The 19358-nt window shown below is 40.9% G+C and overlaps 1 long non-coding RNA gene across 2 annotated transcripts; it reads left to right on the top strand.

Annotated features, from left to right (window-relative positions):
• The first annotated feature begins 1072 nt into the window (after window positions 1-1072).
• Window positions 1073-11793, top strand: LOC142419761 (uncharacterized). Of its 2 annotated transcripts, none has more exons than XR_012778628.1 (4): window positions 1073-4882; window positions 5046-5105; window positions 5549-6629; window positions 11249-11793. It is a non-coding gene; the product is annotated as an uncharacterized LOC142419761 (long non-coding RNA). The 2 variants fall into 2 exon arrangements; XR_012778629.1 differs by having other exon boundaries at window positions 5046-5109; window positions 5553-6629.
• Window positions 11794-19358: the final 7565 nt, after the last annotated feature.

The following is a 19358-nucleotide window of genomic DNA, read 5'->3' as shown; positions in this document are numbered from 1 at the left end:
GCTCCAAACACTGGGGAAATCACTCGGTTTCCTCAGCAGTGGAAGTCACTCGATTTCCAGCGCCTCAGCGTCTTTTTTCCTAAAATGGCAATTTTGTAATTCTTACAGTGCTGTTGTTAAGTTTCAATACGTGGAAAACCTTTTCAAGTCACTGGTTGCAAATCATGCAAAACCTGCAAAACCCTGCTTTCCTAGATTACCTTGGTAACTTATTGGTACCTTAGTTATTGAAAGTACAGCCGAAAGTGCAGCTTTCTCTTTTGGGGGGATCGTCAAACCTACAGTATTTGACTTGTTATTTAACTCTTGAATATGATATAAGAAGTAGATCTAGTCTCTTCAGGACGATAACTAGCAGATGGGTTTTGTCTAGGGAGCGACCTGCGGGCGCAGCGGCCGCACGGGGGATGAGGTGAAACGTAGAAAGCGTGCGGGAAGGTCTCTTCGGAAGCGATGCTGTGTGGCTAATCAGTTCAACTGCCTGATTCAAGGCGTGACTCGCTGTTCTAAGCAGCGAGTCGCAGGAGCGAGCGGCTGCTCCTGGGCGCCGGAGCCCCCGCCCCGGCTCGGGCCCTGGGGCCGCCGCAGGCCAGGGGCGGGCGGGCGGAGGCAGAGGCAGAGCCGGCTGCGAGGGGGAACCGCCGGAGCTCCCGGGGAAGCCTGGGGAAAGCTGGGCTGCAATGAGCCGGGCAGCTCCTAGGTGTCACTGGAGCCCCAGCTGACAGAGCCCGCCCTCGGCAAAAGCCCCAGGGCCGCGGGAGCGAGTCCACCGAAGACCGACCCCGGCTCCAGCCGGGAGAGGCTGGCGATGAGAATGCTGGTGTGTTATAAACACAGCGGCTGAAGTCTTCCTCTAGGACGAAATAACTCATTTGGCATTTAGCATCGTTCCCAGGCATTACAAGTCTCTTAAATCCTGTTTATACGTGGTATTTTTCCTGTAACTGACGTGTTGGAATTCAGAGAAACCTTTCTTTCGCAGCAGCGGCAGGATTTCATACCTCATCATCAGCGCCTCGGTAAACGGGTCTGCAAGACAACAACTACCTGTCGGTCACTGGTAAAACGTCTATTTAAAACATGCATTCTCCTTTTTCTGTTCAGTAATCCCAGACAGTGAATTGTACGGACCTAGAAGGTGAAGGAGAAGTGCCTGGCTTGGCCAAAGAAGGCAATTTCCCATCTCTGGAGAATATTGACATGCTAAGGTTAATAGATGATTTACCAGAGAAAGTTTCCTTACCCTTTTATTTCCATTCTATTTCTACCTTTGAGAGAAATACAAGTCCTTCCTCCTGGCTGAGGGACACCAGTCCCCGTTCTGTAATGCGGTTCAGCAGGCGTTTACATCAGCAAGCATTAATCTCTTCTTAGCCACTAATCATTGTCTGCACAACTTATCTAACTATGCTTACTTTGTTTAAGTGCCCATTACAAAATCAGAGTTGAGACAAAGAAAAATATCTTTGTAATGGAAAATGGATAAAATATCTCTGTAATGGATAGTTTAACTTCAAGGTCAAAGTCAAGGCTGTGGCTAGAAGCTTTGGAGGCAGCAGTTTTACAATTACAAGGCAAAGAACAAATGTAAGCTGAGCTACTCTCAGATATGGGAATTGAATGATCCCTAACTTACCAGGGGATAGCAAACAAGCATAAGTTCAAATAAGTATCTTAGCTACCTTTTTAAAATTGTTCTTTTCTTCTCATTAATTCATTTTAAAACCCCATTGTTCACAGAAGATATTCCAGGGGTATTGCTATACACTTGGAAGCACTGTAGGACTGAAGAAGACTTTCCTTAGCCTGACTAATGGTCATGTTTAGGAAAAAGCTGCAAGGCGGTACAGAGTTTGAAAGGGTGGGAAAAGGGGGCACACAGACTCAAACTTGTTGTTGAAGAACAAAGACTGTTTCAGTCTGCTGAAGACATATTTTTTTAATCAGTAGTACTAGCACCTCTTTAAAATTCCTGTCTGGAATGTTTCACTAAGGTAAGAAAAATTAAAATCAGGGATTTTTTTTTTTTTTTCAGTGGGTTAGTAGGAGTCCCAACTTCCTTCTGATATCCCTCTGAGCTCAGCAGGGGCAGCCACCTCAAATCCGATGGCTGAATATGGTTCTAGATCTTGAACCCTGAACCAGCAGGAACAAATGTAGGAAGCTTTCTCAGAGGACGAGGCTTCACTTGCTCTTTGTTCAGACGCTTAACCTAGGGTGGAAAACAGCTCCGGGCTCCTCCTCGAGATTTGATGTAGGCATGCTCTTCGACATCATAGGGACCGGCTGCGTGAGTAAGCACTCAATTTTCTAACCCACAGAATCCAAGATTCTTTTGCAAGTAAAAGCAAAGCATTTTCTTACAGTTTGTCATTAAATCTTAACAAATACTCCAGTTCATTGCCCTGTTTTACATATGTCAGTGTCTCGCTGTTAGCGTTTCTCTTTTAAAACTGGATGGGTATGTAGAATTTCCTGATCAGCTCGAAGGAAAGAAAGCACAGTGACTTTGTTAAAACAAAACTAGATCAAAACAAAAGCCTTATTGAATGAATAAACTCTTTAACAAAATGCCAGCCTTCTTTTTAGATGTTCCAGAAAAAGCTCATAAATGCTGGTAAAGGCAATTTAACATCTTATTGAATCAAATAATCAGGGGGAGTGCTAGCACACCAAATGCGTAACAAATCGAGTTTTACTGCAATAGACCTTTAAAGAATTAAAGGACTAAAGCCCAACAGCTAGAACTTGTACGCTAAGGGGTTTTTCTTTTTTCTTTTCATTGCTCTTTATTTTTGTGGGGAACTTCAATTAAATATCTTTACTGTACACTTGATATCATGTAAATTTTCCTAATTTCTGAAATTTGCATTTCCTGAATTTTTTCCTCCCACTTTTTGATGTTTAATGTGTCTCTCTCATATCTAAGTCCCTCTTGCCAATTCATGAGACCTTGCATATTTAATGAGAACAATTAAATAAGAATTTTGTAAAAGTGAGTTTTAAGCTCCAAAGCTTACTTTCATTTTCCTCTGCTTTAGGCTGTCTTGAGCACTAGGAGAAAGGCAACCAAGATTAATAAAGCTTTCCCATTTTAACACTGATTAGACATATGATTTAATATAGCTAGAAAAAGCAAAGAGAATGCTTTTTAAAAAAATGAAAGCATGGAAATGCTTAAAAACAGGACAAGTGAGGAAATTCATACTTAAGATAGAGTAAAGCTTTGGCTTACTTTCAATATCAAAATGACTTGTAAACAGACATGACTGTCTGGTTTGCCATTAAATTTTACTCATTTATAGTGTACTTTTTGTCTTAAAAGACTTGTTTCATTGAAGCAGCTAAGGTTGTAGCTTACTTTTTATGATTTCTGATCTTTTTTTACGTTGTTGGCTTCTAAAATAAAATTTATACATGGGGCAAAACTACCAGACCCTCGGAGATTTATACGGATTTAATCATGATTTTGTGCTAATAACACTCAACCTTTCAGAAGTACGATTGAACTCAGACCCAGGAGTAATGCATTCTTCTGAGATACCTGTGGGAGAGAGCCTGACATCTGGACCGGGTATTTTTCATTTCCAAGTCCAATCCGAATGGAGGCTTTGAAAGAGGAGAGACGCACGAACGTGGCATCTCGCCGACGCAACCTGTGTGGCCGTTTCAGCTAAAGGTCTTTTGCCTCTTCATCACAGGATGGCACCTGGAGTATGCGAAAGCCTCTGCCGTCCCTTTGAACTTAAGAGTGACACTGGGGGGGTGGACAGGATTTGGTTCGAAGCCCAAAGGTCTCGTACAGCCTGAGGCTCGTGCGTTTCACTGCTGTTCCCCATCCAAACCATATTAAGAGGGACCTGCGTGGGAGGGAAGGTTAAGCAATGCAAGCAGCCCAACAGCAGAAGAGCGGCGATGGTAAACGCTTGAAAAAAAAGGATCAAACACTCATTAATTGTCCATCAACAGAACGCAGCACGTTCTACCTCTGCGCCACCTTGGGGGGACTGCTCATTTATTTTTCCTGCTATGATCTATTTACATCAAGTGGGCTGACTCGGCTATCAAAACGCACACATACTTCAAAAATGAATGTACATGATTCTGTAGCAAAATATTTGAATGACTAACTAATGAATGATTGTGAAAAGCTTCACTGAACCACTCCCATGGGTCTCTGTTTTAATTCAGTATTCTCTCTGAAGTGTTTGTTTGAAAGCAGTTTCTCTTTCATGTTTGCCTGTTGCTGATAGACTTCTTTATGAGAGTTTTTAACAAGGCCATCTGTAACCTCTGACTGCTGCAGCACTGTATCATTTGACACTAAAGCTGTCACTTCAATTCCTGAAGGTTTTAGGAAAATGATGGCAAATAAAAATTTTCAGCATTTTGTACTATTTATCCTGCTTGCAGTAAATGTCCCACATCAGATGAGCTTGGCTTGTATTACAGGAGAGGGAGTTAGGCTAATTTAGAGCACATTTGACCATGTAATGCTGGGCCATTAACAGATAATTGAGGTTGCTCAGAAACCAGACTAATTCTAGCCGTAATTCTGTCCCGCTACTGCACCATGCCAGAGACCTACCCACAAGAGCGGATTCCGTACATAGTTCTCTCACTTGTTACATGATTTGGTATCTCGCAGCTGAACTCAAATTTTCAGAAGTTGAAAATCTTGCCTATGGGTTTGCCAGTGATTTGAGGTGACGCTCTTCGATTCACGTTCACAGTAACCAGCATGAACCGCTGTGACTGCGATCTGTCTGCTCCACTGCATGTCTGCAACATAGGTATTTATATATAACCTAGTCATGCCTTTAAAAAGACACGGGTCTCTACAGCGAGGCTTGGGTGACCCGTTTAAGTCATCTTTCCCAAGGTAAGATGAACCATATCTAGAATAGAATAGAATATTTCTGTATCTCAGACTTGCCTTTTTCTCTACGCAGACTGTAATAAATTGTGGCCAACTGATGTTGACTTTGTACTGGGGATGTCTAAAATGAGCAGAGATTAATCCCCCTTTTTTTCCCAATTTTCAGAAGTGCTGAATTCTTCCCTGACTTCAGCTGGCACTGTGGCTGCATTCAGCTTTCTGAATGGCAAGTGGAAAGTTTTTAAAATTATTGATTATAATAGATAGTCAAAATGAGAGGTAGCTTGTGGAAATGCCAGGTCCTGATGCACCACGGACAGGCGATTTATGTGCTACATCCGAAAGTATTGTTTTACTTCTTGTTTTCTCATCTGGATTAATGATTTGTCAGGAGAAAACTGTTGCTTAGTTCTTTGGTTTGGGGGTTTTTTGAGTTGTTTTGTCTTGTCTGGTTTTTAGTGATGTTCAGCCATAACTAAGCCCGAAATACACGCTAATTATAGGGGTGAACATATCGTAACAACAACAATAGAAGAAAAAGAATTATTCTTATCACTATGTCAGTATTATTTTAGACTGGACATTTCAAAATGGCAAGACTAGAAAGGAATCACAAGAATCCAGCATCTCATAGCCTGGGTTCTAATTAAAATCCCTCCCAACCTCCAGACAGTCCTGCAGTTTCAAGATGACTGATGAAAGACTTCAGACAAGCCACAAGCAGCCACTGGATCGGTTGATGTGACCTTTTTTTAGATGAGCTCAACTGCAATCATAATGCTCCAGTGAAAAGATGTTCTATGAATTTAAAAACATTTTAAAATGTCATTCCAGAGAGCTTTGCAAGGTACAGAACACAGTCCCAATTTCATGTAGAGTTTGCCTGACAATTAACTGGAAAGTTTCATCCTCAGCTTTGCAATTCATAACAAGCTAAGACAGGGGAAATATGTTTTAATTTGACATGTCCATAGTGCTGACCCACTGGCTTGGTCACAAATGACAGCACCACAGATGTATTCTAACTCTTCCGGTCTGCACGCCTGAAATGGGTGGACAAATGAAGTCTCTCTCAAGATGATGGCAATAGTATTTACCCACAGCCAAGAAAACCTTTCACGTGGGTTGAGATGCTTACCATGAGGAGGAGTGCTGGCAAAAAGGCCTCACCAAAACCCTCATTTTCACCCTTAGTTTAATTAAGATTCCCTAAAGCATCGCTGCCAAAACTATTGAAAGGAGTTGATGACCACTTAACATCAGCCAGAGAAGCTGGTGGGGATACGTCTGCACTCATTTAAATTAGCACTGTCAAAAAAATCATTATAGGTCTCATTCCTCAGTCATGCCAGGTGCCTTTTCCAGGCACATCATACTATACAATCCCAAAAGTTACTCAGGATCTTGTCTAAAAAATTTTTTAATGTGATGACTGGTGAGCAGGGTGAGCACAGGTGGCTTTTGTTAAGCTGCCAAAATTACTGTGAAGATCATTTAATAATTGGAAGACAACAAGGAAATTAAGTACCTTGCGTTAGGATGTTGAGAAGGATATAAGGATCGGGTCTCATTACAGTCTACACCTGTAAGGAAACCACAACAGAAGTTTACTGGCTGGTTTTTGAAAAGGCAGAGCTGCTTGGAAATACTTTGTTGGTTCTGCGTGGATTGAAGAGCTTGACAACAAAGAGGACTGGTAAACGGCTGTAACTCGCAGAAGAAAGCAGTGAGGATGGGCCATAACTGCAAGGTAACTGGAAGCACTGTTATTTCCACTACTTTTCTTACCCTTTTTCTGGTGACCAGGGTATAGGTTAGTCTCACGAGTTCTGTAAATCTCTATTTGTAAAGGTGATGCAGTCCGAGATAGAGACCTCAGTCTGTTAGTTCATGCTGTGCTTGTATGTAAAAACCAAATCCGTATTTTTACTCTTGGTGACTACCTTGTGCTAAGAACTGGCTACGGTCTTAGGTGATGTCGTAGTAGTGATAACCTGCCTAGTGGCTGGGACAGGCTGCGTAGTTATCTATTCCTGTGTTTAATTATCTTTCTTATAGAACACGACTAGAAAGCAGGTGCCCTGCGTTGCACGCTAAGCACGGGAGCGAGAGGAGCGCGGCGCGGCCTGAGCGCAGCTGGCGCGCTCCAGCACGTGGCCGGAAAGCGTGGCCCCAGTGAAGGCACCGCTCTTGCGAGGCATACGGGCGACAGTTAGCTATGGATGCACATGTACGTTCCTGTCGCAACTCAGCACGCAGCACATGATTTTGCATTTTATTTCTAGTACTGTAGTGGGATTGGAGCCTCAAGAAAGTGGCTTGGGGTGAGGAGGGAGGGGGGTGACCAGAGCAGTTTACTTAACGTGTTGCTGTTCCTGTCCACATCCAAGAGGCCTTCAGAAAGAAGGGAGCTGCAGATGAGCCGTATTCAGCTAAAAAGGCAGTGGGTTGAGTATCTCTGATTTACTGAATACAATTCACTTGTTAACTCCGGACTGTTTTAACAACCGATGTTGTATGTGGTAATCTTTCTTACCAGCAATGCTCACAGCTGTGGGCCTGTTGTGAGGATTCGGCACCCTCACAAGGGAGGGAGATGCTGAGGGAGTTCTCTTAGATTTTGAGTCCTGGCCTGCAAAAATGCATAGTTACTAGTTTTCCTGAGACGATACCCTGTTAAAAATGAAAGAAAGAACGTTTTGAACATAAGTAACTAAAAGATCGACATTTAGTCTGGCCTCGGGTATAGAATGGAGCATAGGATGTAACAGTGTACGAGTACAATACCTGTCCAGAACGGAACTTGGCAAGAGAAAGGGGTCTATTCTAGTGCATATTAGTAAGGATTGGTATAGCTCACCAGGAAGAAAACAAATGCAAAGTACTGATTTGACACGAGCAATACCGAGCAGCAATTAAAAGGAAAAAAAAAGATCGTGCAATTAAAACTACGGGTATACTATCCAGAACTGTGGTGCGTGTGTGGTTTTGGGGAGGAGGTGGCTGCTTTCTTTTTTAATCTAGATCAGCTACTCTACAGATAATAATCACTAATATGAACAACAAGGAGTGAATTTTCTGCATTCCTAGATGGAAGGTCTCTAAGGAAAATCTTGGCACTGCAGGGAACCAGGTGCAGAACTAGATGGCGTTACGCTTTCCTAAAACTGACCATGAAGCGGGGATGAACTGCCTCCGAAAGTGTGGATTCTCAGGGGGACACAGGTGGTCAAGATCTCTTGCTGTCGGTACTGAAGACTTCATGGCACTTGTAACCGTCATAAAATAAAATGCAGCATCCTGGCTGCATTCCACTGGGGGTAATTGATTTTGCCTCCCCAAATTTCCACTCTATGGTTCTAATTGAATACTTTTTAAAAAATAGTGAATCTAATCAACCCCCAGGACAAAACACTTATTTTGTCTCGCTCTTGACAAACAAGTGTTTTGTTTGCATTTTGCTTCTGTAATTAAAGTGCCAGCTGCCAATAGTGAAACGAACTATAGAAATTAATAATTATTTCCCCTGTAAATACACTGTACAATATTGCTGGCATGGAAGAGTAGCCCTCATTCCAAGTCAGGGATGGCTGTATTCCACTGATTAGAGACAAAAAATTATATGTATACATAAGTGCATTTCTGGGGGGGGGAGAGGGAGAATGGCAGAGAGGAGAGGAAGGGATTTTTGTACGTGTGCACTTCCAGAATGCACACGCCGGATGCTGAATGTAAATCCAAGCTCGCTAGAAGCTACCTCAAGGCTCCTAATAGTGTTCCTGAGAAGTGCCCTCGTCTTTTTAAAAATTGTAAGTAGGAAGAGGCAGGACCAGCCAGCCTGTGAATGGAAGCAGCATCACCCTTAACCTTGAATTCTTCCTGCTCCTCAGGATCAAACCACCTTTCTTTTGGTTTTGGTTTTTTGTTTTATTTTGTTTGGGTGGTTTGGGGGTGCTGGTGTGTCCCTCCCATGGGTTAGGTATTCTAGTACACCCGGCGAAGGCTGCAACTGGGGTGGCATCTTCTTTGTGCTACAGTATTCTATGCTCTAGCATGTTTAGAAATTCTCCTCAAATTGTTCTTTTAACTGTTGCATCTTTCTCCACCCTTTTCCCCTAAATTTCTGTATTCCTTTCAGACATATCAAGCCATGATGATGTTCTCCTTTAGGCTTTCAATGAGTGTCTGCCTATCTCAGCCTAAGTAAAAGGCTTTCTGCTCATATGTATTTTACAGCATAGTGGCAAATCAATCATCTAGAAAATAGTTTGCTGGTGAACGCTTCTGTCAAAGCATTCTGGGAAATCATTTACTTTTTTTTATGAGTAAGTAAGGCCTGAAGGCATGCAGATGGGGAAATATACACTGTTTACTGCAAATAATTTGAGAAAGACACTTCTACCAGATTGTGCATCTTCTCCTAGTTGATAGGAAAGACTCTGGCACATTGAATTATTTATTTAGATGAGTAGAAATGCTGAAAAGGGCACCTAACCATATGTTTTAGAAGCTTCTGGCATCACTAGGAATGCATCACAAATAATACCCTAAAAGTACAGCAGTATAATATGATATAAACCACCTCAAGAAAGCAACACAACCTATAATCTTAATTACTCTAAATACTCTAGCAATTACTCACCTTGCAATTCATCCCATTTTTAAAATGCCTGGGGGGGAAATGCAGTTTCTCCTTGTGTGGAATGTGTAAGCACGATGCGCTGAATTATCAAACTAAGACTCTGATACAGGCATCAGTTCAAATTCTGTGAAGTACCTAAAAGCTTCAAAGCTGAACTGTGTGCGTGTGGGTCACGTACAAGCCTCGTTACTTGACTGCTAGTACTGGAAAGGCTGTGTAGAAGGGGGGACTGAAACTCCTACCAGGTACTCTGAGGACAGCCAAGACATTTGCAAGACTTCTGGAGAAGGCAACTTCTACTGCAATTCGCTAAAAGGCCTTGTTGTAGTATCTTATTTACCTACAGCTTGCATAGTGGGGTCCTGTCCATGACTTGGACTCCCCAGGGTCATGGAAACTTGTCAGTAACAATGAAGTAATAGAATTTGTGCATTAAAATTCAAGAGCAGTGTTTTGAAATCTTACCAAGAAGATACTCTTTGGTTGCTGAGCATGTTGACCTCTTTCCTCAACACTAGCATCACCTTATAATGAAATCAAGACATCTGGCTTTGGTAAGATTAATTTCTCAGAAAACAGGGTATTCTTGGCTATCATTAAAAAAAGAGGCTCCTAGTTTCAATATTTCTGTCCCTCATTCCTGTATTCTTTCTTTAAAATTCCATGATCATTTAAAAAAAGAACTAATGGGAAGATGTTTGATTCTTCTGTTGCTTAGTTTGCTAAATTCCACATCTTACATAATGTTGTGAAGGACAAACAATGAAATCCTTGGATGCTCTCCCTTAATCTGCTTCTCTCCTGCAATGTTGTATCTACATAACAAACAAGAATTTTTTCCATTGCCACACTTAATTACAGGTTTGCTCTATGCAAAGCCTCCAGATATTGGGCAGCTCTGTGAAATGCTCTGGGATTATACAATCCGAGCCTAAGATGAATAAAGTCTCTTTACATTTATTGAAATCTGCATAAGTAAGCATATCTCTTTCTCACAGTTTAGGAGGTTTCAGTTGATGTTGACATTTCACTACACGCTGAAATATTGCAAGGCAGCAATATCAAAATAGGATTATGGACTCTTATCTGAAGAGAGGCAGTTTCTTACTGCCTCTCTTGGCGATTTCTGTAATATGCATTCACGTTAAAATTGTCCACATCAATTATCAGGTTCTGCTTGCACAGCTCACAGGTCTTCACAGCCTCCAGATCAGCCCCTGCAATAAGGCAAAAAATTAAGTCTTTAACCTTAAACTACATCATGCCTGTTATAAAATTGGAATGAGGAAATTTTTTATTTTAAAGCCATTTTCTATAGATTGCTATCTTTTTATGGGAATTCTCCCAAATCATTTGAAGCCATGGCATTTTTAATACTAAACACATGTAATAGTAGGGATAATTGGAATAGTCTTCTATTAAATTCTGCGTGGTATATTACTGTGCTGGATTTTGTTTGCTTTTAAATGACAAATCTGTAGCTTTTATAGAATGAAACTGCAGGGATCATGAGCCACACCGATGTAAAAGGCAATAACGGACTCCATACAGAAACCTCCGTCTAAGGCCTTGTCAGTACCAACAAAGCCACGGAATTGCCTGGAATTGTTTACTTGTGTCTTCCTCCTGTTATTTTTAAGACAACAATGAATTTCATTTGAGTGCCATAAAACAAATGGATACACCCCCACCCTATAAACTGATTCTCTTTTCCCCTTCTCTTCTAGAGGAAGATGTGGAACAAAAACTTCTACAGAGGAAAAAGCCCTGCTTTCCATGCGTACAGATGGCCTGCTTTAAAAACCAGAAACACAAAAACAAACAAAGAAACCCTCCACACGCACTGCACTAACCAGAAACAAAACTTGGGCTTGTTAAGACTGATATATCATCAAACGTGCCTCTTAGGACACAGTTCCACTTCGTTCTTTCATTGCTTACCATACCACCACCTCTCTTCTTGTTCTGGCACCCAAACTACCCCAAAACTCCCTCTGAACAGGATCACGTCCCCGTATTCCGTCAACTAGCACCGAGGGGAAACTGAAATTATTCTACGAGGACAGGGTTTGGGGAAGGTTTGGGAAATGTGACTCACTTCCCTAAGCTGGGGCAAGCCAGGAATTTAAATGAACAAGGCCTGGCAGGGAACCAAGTACACAGGATTTCACCGATATATCATCTGCCTTTTAAGACTGAAGAAACAAAGCTGGCATAAGCTATTATCTTCCCACGTACAGGATTGGCGTTTTACACAATCTACACTAGGTTAGGGTGTAGATTGTGTAAATATATATATATAGGTATATATCCTATACCTACTTATATCCTTTCTGGAGGTTAATTCTCTGGTTATTATCTGATGGTGGCTTTTTTTAATTTGTATTTTTAAGTGCTTACTTACAAGGAGTAAGTTGACAATTATACAACTCGCTTAGGAACTTCAGAAGCCATAGTATACCTAAGTGCTTAACACAAACTGCAGAATGCATCTTTAAAAAAAATAAAAAACCCCAAACCAACTTGTGTTGTGATTACCTTAAATCTCTTGATAAAGATAGGGTCCATATTGTGAAAATGCATTTATAATCTAAACTTACAGTGATATAACATTGCTGATAATCTTCATTCCGAATGGAACTAGAAATGGCACAGCAAGAATAGTGCTTAGGGAAAAAAAGCATGCTGACATAAGTGAGGGGGAAATCAAGGAATAATCAACAGGACTGTTCTCTAGCTGGGAGTCACCTTCCTGAATGCTAAAATTCATCCTGCTCATATTCCTTCTCCCCTCCCCATCTGAATTCTTCCAACACTTCACACATTTAATCTCATTTTATGTTTTTTGTCATTCAAACATTTCTCTTACCTATTAGTCCTACATGTACAGTTTATGATCCCTGCAAAACGTGATGTTTGCCTGATACTACTAATGGCTGTAGATTGGCTCATTAAATCTTTCAGCACTTAATATCAAAGATCTTGTTTTAATCTAAACCAAGCACGAGAAAATTATGGTTTTGGTGATCTGCTCACTACATACCAGTAGCCTCATCAAAGACGTTAATATCTACTGTTATTTCACTAAGAATGCCTGTGCTACAGAAAAATACTACCATGATGATCAAGCTATGAGTTAAATGTGGCCTTTGAGTAAATGTAAAGACTTCATCTTGTTCAACTCCATTAGAAGAGTGGAATTAGTTGAGAGGTAAATTCCGCAGAAGCATCTCAACAGAATGTTTTATATCTTGTGGGTCTCTCTCACCTGACTTCATTTTAGCTTTGAGCCATTTTTTTAGACATTCCTGATGAACAAACTGCAGGCTTCCCACACAGCCACATGGCTCTAGCAGTGGATTTGTAGGAGAACCTCCAGCAATCTGACAGATACAACACTGATCTCCTTCCTCTTCTGAGTCTTCTGCCAGGAGACTATTAAGACATAACAGAAGGAATCAAACACTGCTCTTGGCAAAGTCTACAGCTGAATAGTGGACAGTATCTTTGCACTAAGGTTCTGGGATTTGGAGAGATTTTCCTAAGGACCTTTATCACATGATGGTGACCTGAAAGTATAATATCCAACAGTTTAGAGTTAATATGTACCTTAAAGCTGATAAATGTGCAAAGCAAAAACCGTACAGTCTCTAAATCCCCCTTATGCTTTTGTGTCATCCAAACCTGATGATGTGTGCTGAGAATTACACAGCCACTGTTCTTTGAGAAGAACGAGCGTGTTTGAATACTGCCTATCAAACGTGAGGAGGTAGCTGCTGAATGCTCTCCCCTTTCAGCTCTGTTGGCATTGCATGAGTTTTGAATATTTGTCCTAAGTGTCTGGCTTTCTGGAAACCTTTCTAGATTTGTGGTGATGCAGGGGAAGTTCATTTCTTGGTGAAGAGTGATATTTTAACCAAACAGGGGAAAAAAAAGTTATGTTACAAAACATTTGAATGGCTTTGTATTTGTGACTGATGGATGAAAACGTCGGAAGTATTTACTGATTATGATCTAGTGCTTTTTGCATGAAATCTGATGAGCAGATTGGGTTCCTAGTTAATAAATAGAATACTAGCAACAAAAATGTTGAGCCTTGGATTGGACTTTAGATTAACTAATACTGTAAAAGTAAAAATATGAAAATGAAAAAGCAATTTGTGACTTTATCACTTCACATGTTCAAACCTTAACCACATGGAGTTACATCTCCATCCTTAACTTGCCTACTAATACCCCTAGGTGCTACATACATACCACCTCAGAAAACCAGACTCTTCAAGTTAATGTTACCAGCAGAATGTTGTTTTGGGTTTGGTTTTGTGTTTGGTTTTTTTTTCCCCTCCCTTTTTCCATCCCCTTCTAGCCATGGTCTGGTTTGCTTAAATGTTTTGTGTTGAGAAAGAAGGAAAAGGCTTTTGTCTGAAAGCTGGAATAACAGGAGACCTGTTTACCTGTAGAGCTTTCCGTTCCTTTCTAGTCTACCCTTTGGTTATTTTTTTTCTCCCATTTTCTGGCATGTGTCCCCCTAAATTTCTTGGCCAGAACAGGTACTCCAACTCCACCTAACTCCAACTAATGTCATCAGGAGACTGAGGAAACTCAAGAGAAGGGAGGCTTCCTGGTGGCATAGCAGAAAAGATTAATACTTACAACCTTTCAGTGCAAAATAAGGAAACCCTCTAGATGTTACTTCCATCTAAATTGTTACCTCCACACAGTGTGGCACCCCTAGTTCTGAATTTCCTTAACTTTTGGAAAGAAAAGTTTCATTCTGAAACTTCTGTCTAGCTGTCTGCCATGTCCCCGGGGATAGCTGACAAACCTTGAAATACAGACAGTTGGCTTATTTGCAGTGAAGCTGGGAACAGAAATGTTTTTCCTGATAACATCTCTGAATCTAATTGCTTAAGCATTTTCTTGAGACAGAGCGAGCAGCTTGTTGATTACAATGAGCAGCAGGGAAACCTATTGCTCCTTCATTCTGCCTTTATTTGAAAGTCTCTGCAGTCAAAGAAATTACTGTATTTAGACCACAGATAGAAAAGAGGGCAAGCAAACAATTAAAAATAACTTTGACGAACAAAGCTGTGTCTCTTAACTTGAACTTCTGATTATGGCTGGAATACATGAAGAAGCCGAGCTTAAAGGACTCAGTGCTGGTTAAATGGGATCTTTCCCACAGGGAAGCCTTAGAACTTGCCCTTTCATTCCTTTATATGACTATGCTATTAGCCATGTACACCACTGCCCAAAGAGCACACTTGTGGGATGTGGTGGACTCTGTCACATTGAGGAATCTATTTTTTGTCTCCAACTCTGTGACAATAAAACCCACAAATCTCCGTCACGTCGCTGCCCAAGAAAGCTTGGTTAAAGCTTCAGTAGTGTTTATTGATGTTCAGGAATAAAGCAAGTGAGTGTGTGACTTGTAGAAGAAGCATCATGATGCAAACACCATCTCCTCACCGAGTGGTTTTCAGTGTCTCTGGTAGAACCATTTGAGAGTCGCAGCTGCTGTGAATGATAAGGATGGAGATACAGATGGAAGAGCTATTAATTTATTTTTGTATGTTTCTAACTGTATGGAAAACTTGAAAGAGGAAAATGTAGCCCTTTCTTTATAAAATAAGTCAAGTATCAAAACAACCTATGACAAAAATAGAACTTTGAAATCTACAGAGTTTGTCACTTAGCTATAGTGCAGTTTCTTGCAATTCATGATCTAGCTACCATGTGTTTATGCATAATTCTAGAGTTTGCACATATATTAAACATACTCCTCACCTTTCATGTTGTTTAAGTTTCTCTTGCTGAATTCACTTCCTCTGTGCTTGCTGAATAGGAGATCCTTGTGTTGCTTATTGTACTACTTTGGTTTTGTAAATAAGGCACTGCTAGGAAAGTGAATGGCAACTGATCATGCAAACCACGAGCAATATGAAGATCAGGAGTGAATCTTGTCTGACACAAATTTGAGCTGGAAGACTCTAGGGATGAAGACCTAGACGAACTTTGTAAGTTCTCCCCAACGTATGAGGTACCACTGGGAGACGAAACATTCCAACTGATGCTATCCTCCAGGAAGGTGCTGTCTTCAGTGTATTGTGAATTGGCAGTGAAGAACCAAAACTTTCTGAAGTAGAAGAGTCCCTACAGTATACAAAGGACGTATAAAGGGTGTAGGCGTACTGAGTGTTGAACTCTCATCCAAAGCCAGTGTTTGTGGAGAACATGCTGCTGAGCTCCGGTTTGCTGAGGGCTCGGGTCTATGTGCAGACTGAGCTGAGGATCCTGGGCTGTTAGGCACAGAGTGTAGCGGTGGTCTGGGAACAGCTGACAGAACTGACCTAGCAAAGCTAGCATGCCATCTCTGATTGCTTTCATAAGAATGCCATTCTTTGCACTAAGTATGGGCTCTGGCCCTATCTCTATAATTAACATGATTAAGCACCTTTTGAATAGATTAATTACTTGGCCTATCTTCAAATTCAGAATGATCTGCATCTTCTAGACAATTCCCATCTGGAGGGTATAATTTTCCACCGTCCTTAGATTCTCTCTGCTGTCATTCTACAGAGGCGACCATCACTCTGTGCTCTCTCAAAGGCCAAGGGGAAGATTGACCCCCTCTCGATGATGCGTTTTTGTCATTTCCACCTTCCAAGCTGTGTCGCTCACCTTGTGCTAAATATATTTCACTAAATTTGTCCCTGTGTCCCAGAATACCAGGAAATTGGCTAATGCTCAGGGAAAGACTTTTCTTTAATTGATTGGCGTTTTCAGTATCTTCCATTTCTTTAAAAGAATCTTCCGTGGTTAAATGCTGAATAGAACAAAAACTTTTCCCTCAGGACCTAAAAAGGGCCCTTCTGTGGTGCAGAAGGGATGAACCACTCAATTGGTTTGCTATGGAGGAACCAATAGTTCCCCGGGAGGTCGATGTGGATGGCTGAGTTAGAGATGACTGAGCTTGTGCCTGTGCTGGAATGGTTCCTATTTTGGTTTTGGTCTCAAGGCCTCTGCGACCCAGACTGAGGTTAGAGGACGGTACTGTACTCCTTCTCCTTCGAGATCACTTCCTGTCCTCAAATGCAGTTTCACTTGAATTTCTTGCACAATCTTGTTGAACTCCAAGACCTGCATTCAAAATTTAAAAAAAGCCAACCAAACAAAAAACCACAAAAAAGTCAAAATACCATTTTACTTTTGTGTTGAGTGTTTAGCACACGTTTGGAGCGGCTTAAGCATATTATCCTGGTGTTGATGTTATAGCACAGTCAGTTATTGGTAATTCTAATTCTAGTACATTTCGTGTTAACAAAATGAATTTATTCATGAGCTTCTCTAGAACGCAGACAGAAAATCAATACTGCTTGTCTGGTAAGACATGTGTAGGCACACGTGAAGAACACTAATAGATACTACTAAATGATGCAGTGGCACCTGGAAAGCCAATTAATATCTGCCTCCTTCCTGGTCCTTGCTTTGTTGAATATGTAGTTTCAGAAGAAACCACCTCTATGTGAGCAACAGGAATCGCATTGCCAACTCCTCTGAGGGGTTTTTATTATGTAATGTAAGAGATGGGATTTTCAATTTTAAGAATTTTATCTCACTTGCTTATTACACAGTAACGTAAACTTTCAGCGAGCACTTTGATCTGCCCCAGTTTGAATGTGAGGCTGAGCTGATTTTTCAGTGTGTACTCTGGGGGAGGTCTGCTGCTTGTTCTAATCCTCAAGGGCACCCTGCAACAGAACTCGCTGTATGTTAACATTTATACACAAAACCATATGTTATGGTAACAAAAAAAAATGTTTTAGAGATTCTAATTATTATCTTACAAAAAAAATGTCACAGAAAACATTAGGAAATGTGATAAATCTCATGAGATGACTGCAAGTCCCGTCTTCTTGTTTAGTGCAAAAATATAAGTTGGCTGGGTAAAACCAGGCTGCTCGTGCTTCATGATAGATCACTGCCTTCTCAACAAGCGAGAGGCAGCCTACCTTCTTGTGTCTTCTTGTGGCATTGCCTCCTGCGGTACAAGCTTTAAACCGCAGGAAAGAATATAACTTACAGGTAGAGACAATAATGTCTCTGACAGAGTGCTTTAGTTGTGGGTTAGATCACTCGGATCAAGCCCACACTCCCACCCCGGTAGACGATCCTACTGTACTTGCCAGTGTGGAGTCACAGCCTGTGGGATTCTCCCAGCCGTGCTTTATCCCTTGGCTGTTAAGCGTGTTTGCCTTTTATCCCAGGGGGATATTTGGACTACTGTTCTGCTTGGGCTGTCTGCTCATTCATACAGCATATTTTTAAATTGCTTGGGGCTGCTTTATCGTGTTTCTTCTTGCTACATGGGTGGACCTGAATGTATTTATTTCCAATTGTAATGCAGTTTTAAAAACATGTGTGCTCTATCCGTGACTGCCGTCCCATATTTTACTGTGGCTATGTCCTTCTCTCTGCTGTGTTAAGTAAGCTGCTTTTACTGTGAGAAACCATGCAGAAACTTAGGAGCAGCTTAAGAATTCACTAAGACATGGTGCAGAAGGCAACATTTCCCGTTACATTTAGTTTTTCTTGTACTTCTTTTGGTCTACTATACACTAAATACGGTCTAGATGATAAATATTTCACCTCTAACTCCAAGGCATCATAAAAAAAAAAAAAGGGTAAACTGGGGCCATAGTAATCTCATTGGTCTTGAGAAGTTTGAGTATTTCTTTCTCTTCTTCAAAACAAGAAGTTTACTCTCTAGATAGCAATTTGAGAGTTCGTGAAGTAGATGAAAGCGGTAATTCCAAGGTGGTGACATGAAAGAAAGAAAAATGGCAGTGTTATTTCTCACAGTTATCTCATTGCCCGTGGCCCCAGCAGAAACAGAGCTCTCCTAGCCTCAAACAAGTTTTGAACGGAAAATATACCCGGTGCTCAGGACCCTCATATGGAAGATAAGAGGGCTGGATTCAGTTTTGTGCTCTGCTAAAACTTATCCTATATAAATCACTTACTATGCCTTAGCTTCTCACTTAAATGTAAATAAACAAATCCATGGGTGCTGTAAAGATAAAGTCATTGAAATGGTGGAGGGTAGTCAGAAATAAATTGTGAGGGGCAGATAGTATGTAAAATAATCGGGCAATGCATGCCTGCCTGCATGTTAAGGATGTCAGAGAGAAATAAAAAATGAAGATAAAATATATTAGGAATGTGATGGCCAAGTAGGAGAATATATCCTCAGTCTAATGCAGTATAAAAAGAACAGACAGGAAGGCCACAGGGATAGGCCTTTAAGATAAACTTTCCTTTGAACTACTTGTTGCTGATAAATTAAAATTTGAGGTTTTTTCCTTACAGACAAACAGCACGTTACATGCATAAGAATATGAGTCCATAGTAATACTTAATTTTGCTTTATTTCTCTGCTGCTATATTTTTTTTTTCCCTCCCTGGCTGGAAGGACAGGGAAAGACAACTGGTCCTACTCTGCAAATGGCTGTCTGACTAAGTAAAGGCAGCCCTTTCCTCGGGAGACTCCACGTTGATGTAAGTGAAGCTTTGAATGGAAATAAGATTTTTGTCCTTACACGGTTACAAGATCAGGGCACTAGTTAATTTTGACTATATTTTTTTCCCGAAATACCTGAGGCCTATTTTCTGTTCTAAATTAAGTCAAAGACATGAAATAACGCTGAAGTAAGTGCGATTACCTCAGACCTACATGAATGCACACTTAAATGGGCTTAACATTAATTTTAAAATACTTATTTTTGCTGAATGGTGTTGGTTTTGAGTTAGTGGAATGCAAATATGCAGTAAATCAGG

This window comes from Mycteria americana, chromosome 22 (genome assembly GCF_035582795.1).
Source record: "Mycteria americana isolate JAX WOST 10 ecotype Jacksonville Zoo and Gardens chromosome 22, USCA_MyAme_1.0, whole genome shotgun sequence".
NCBI lineage: Eukaryota > Metazoa > Chordata > Aves > Ciconiiformes > Ciconiidae > Mycteria > Mycteria americana.
This window is presented reverse-complemented; position numbering and strand designations above follow the sequence as displayed.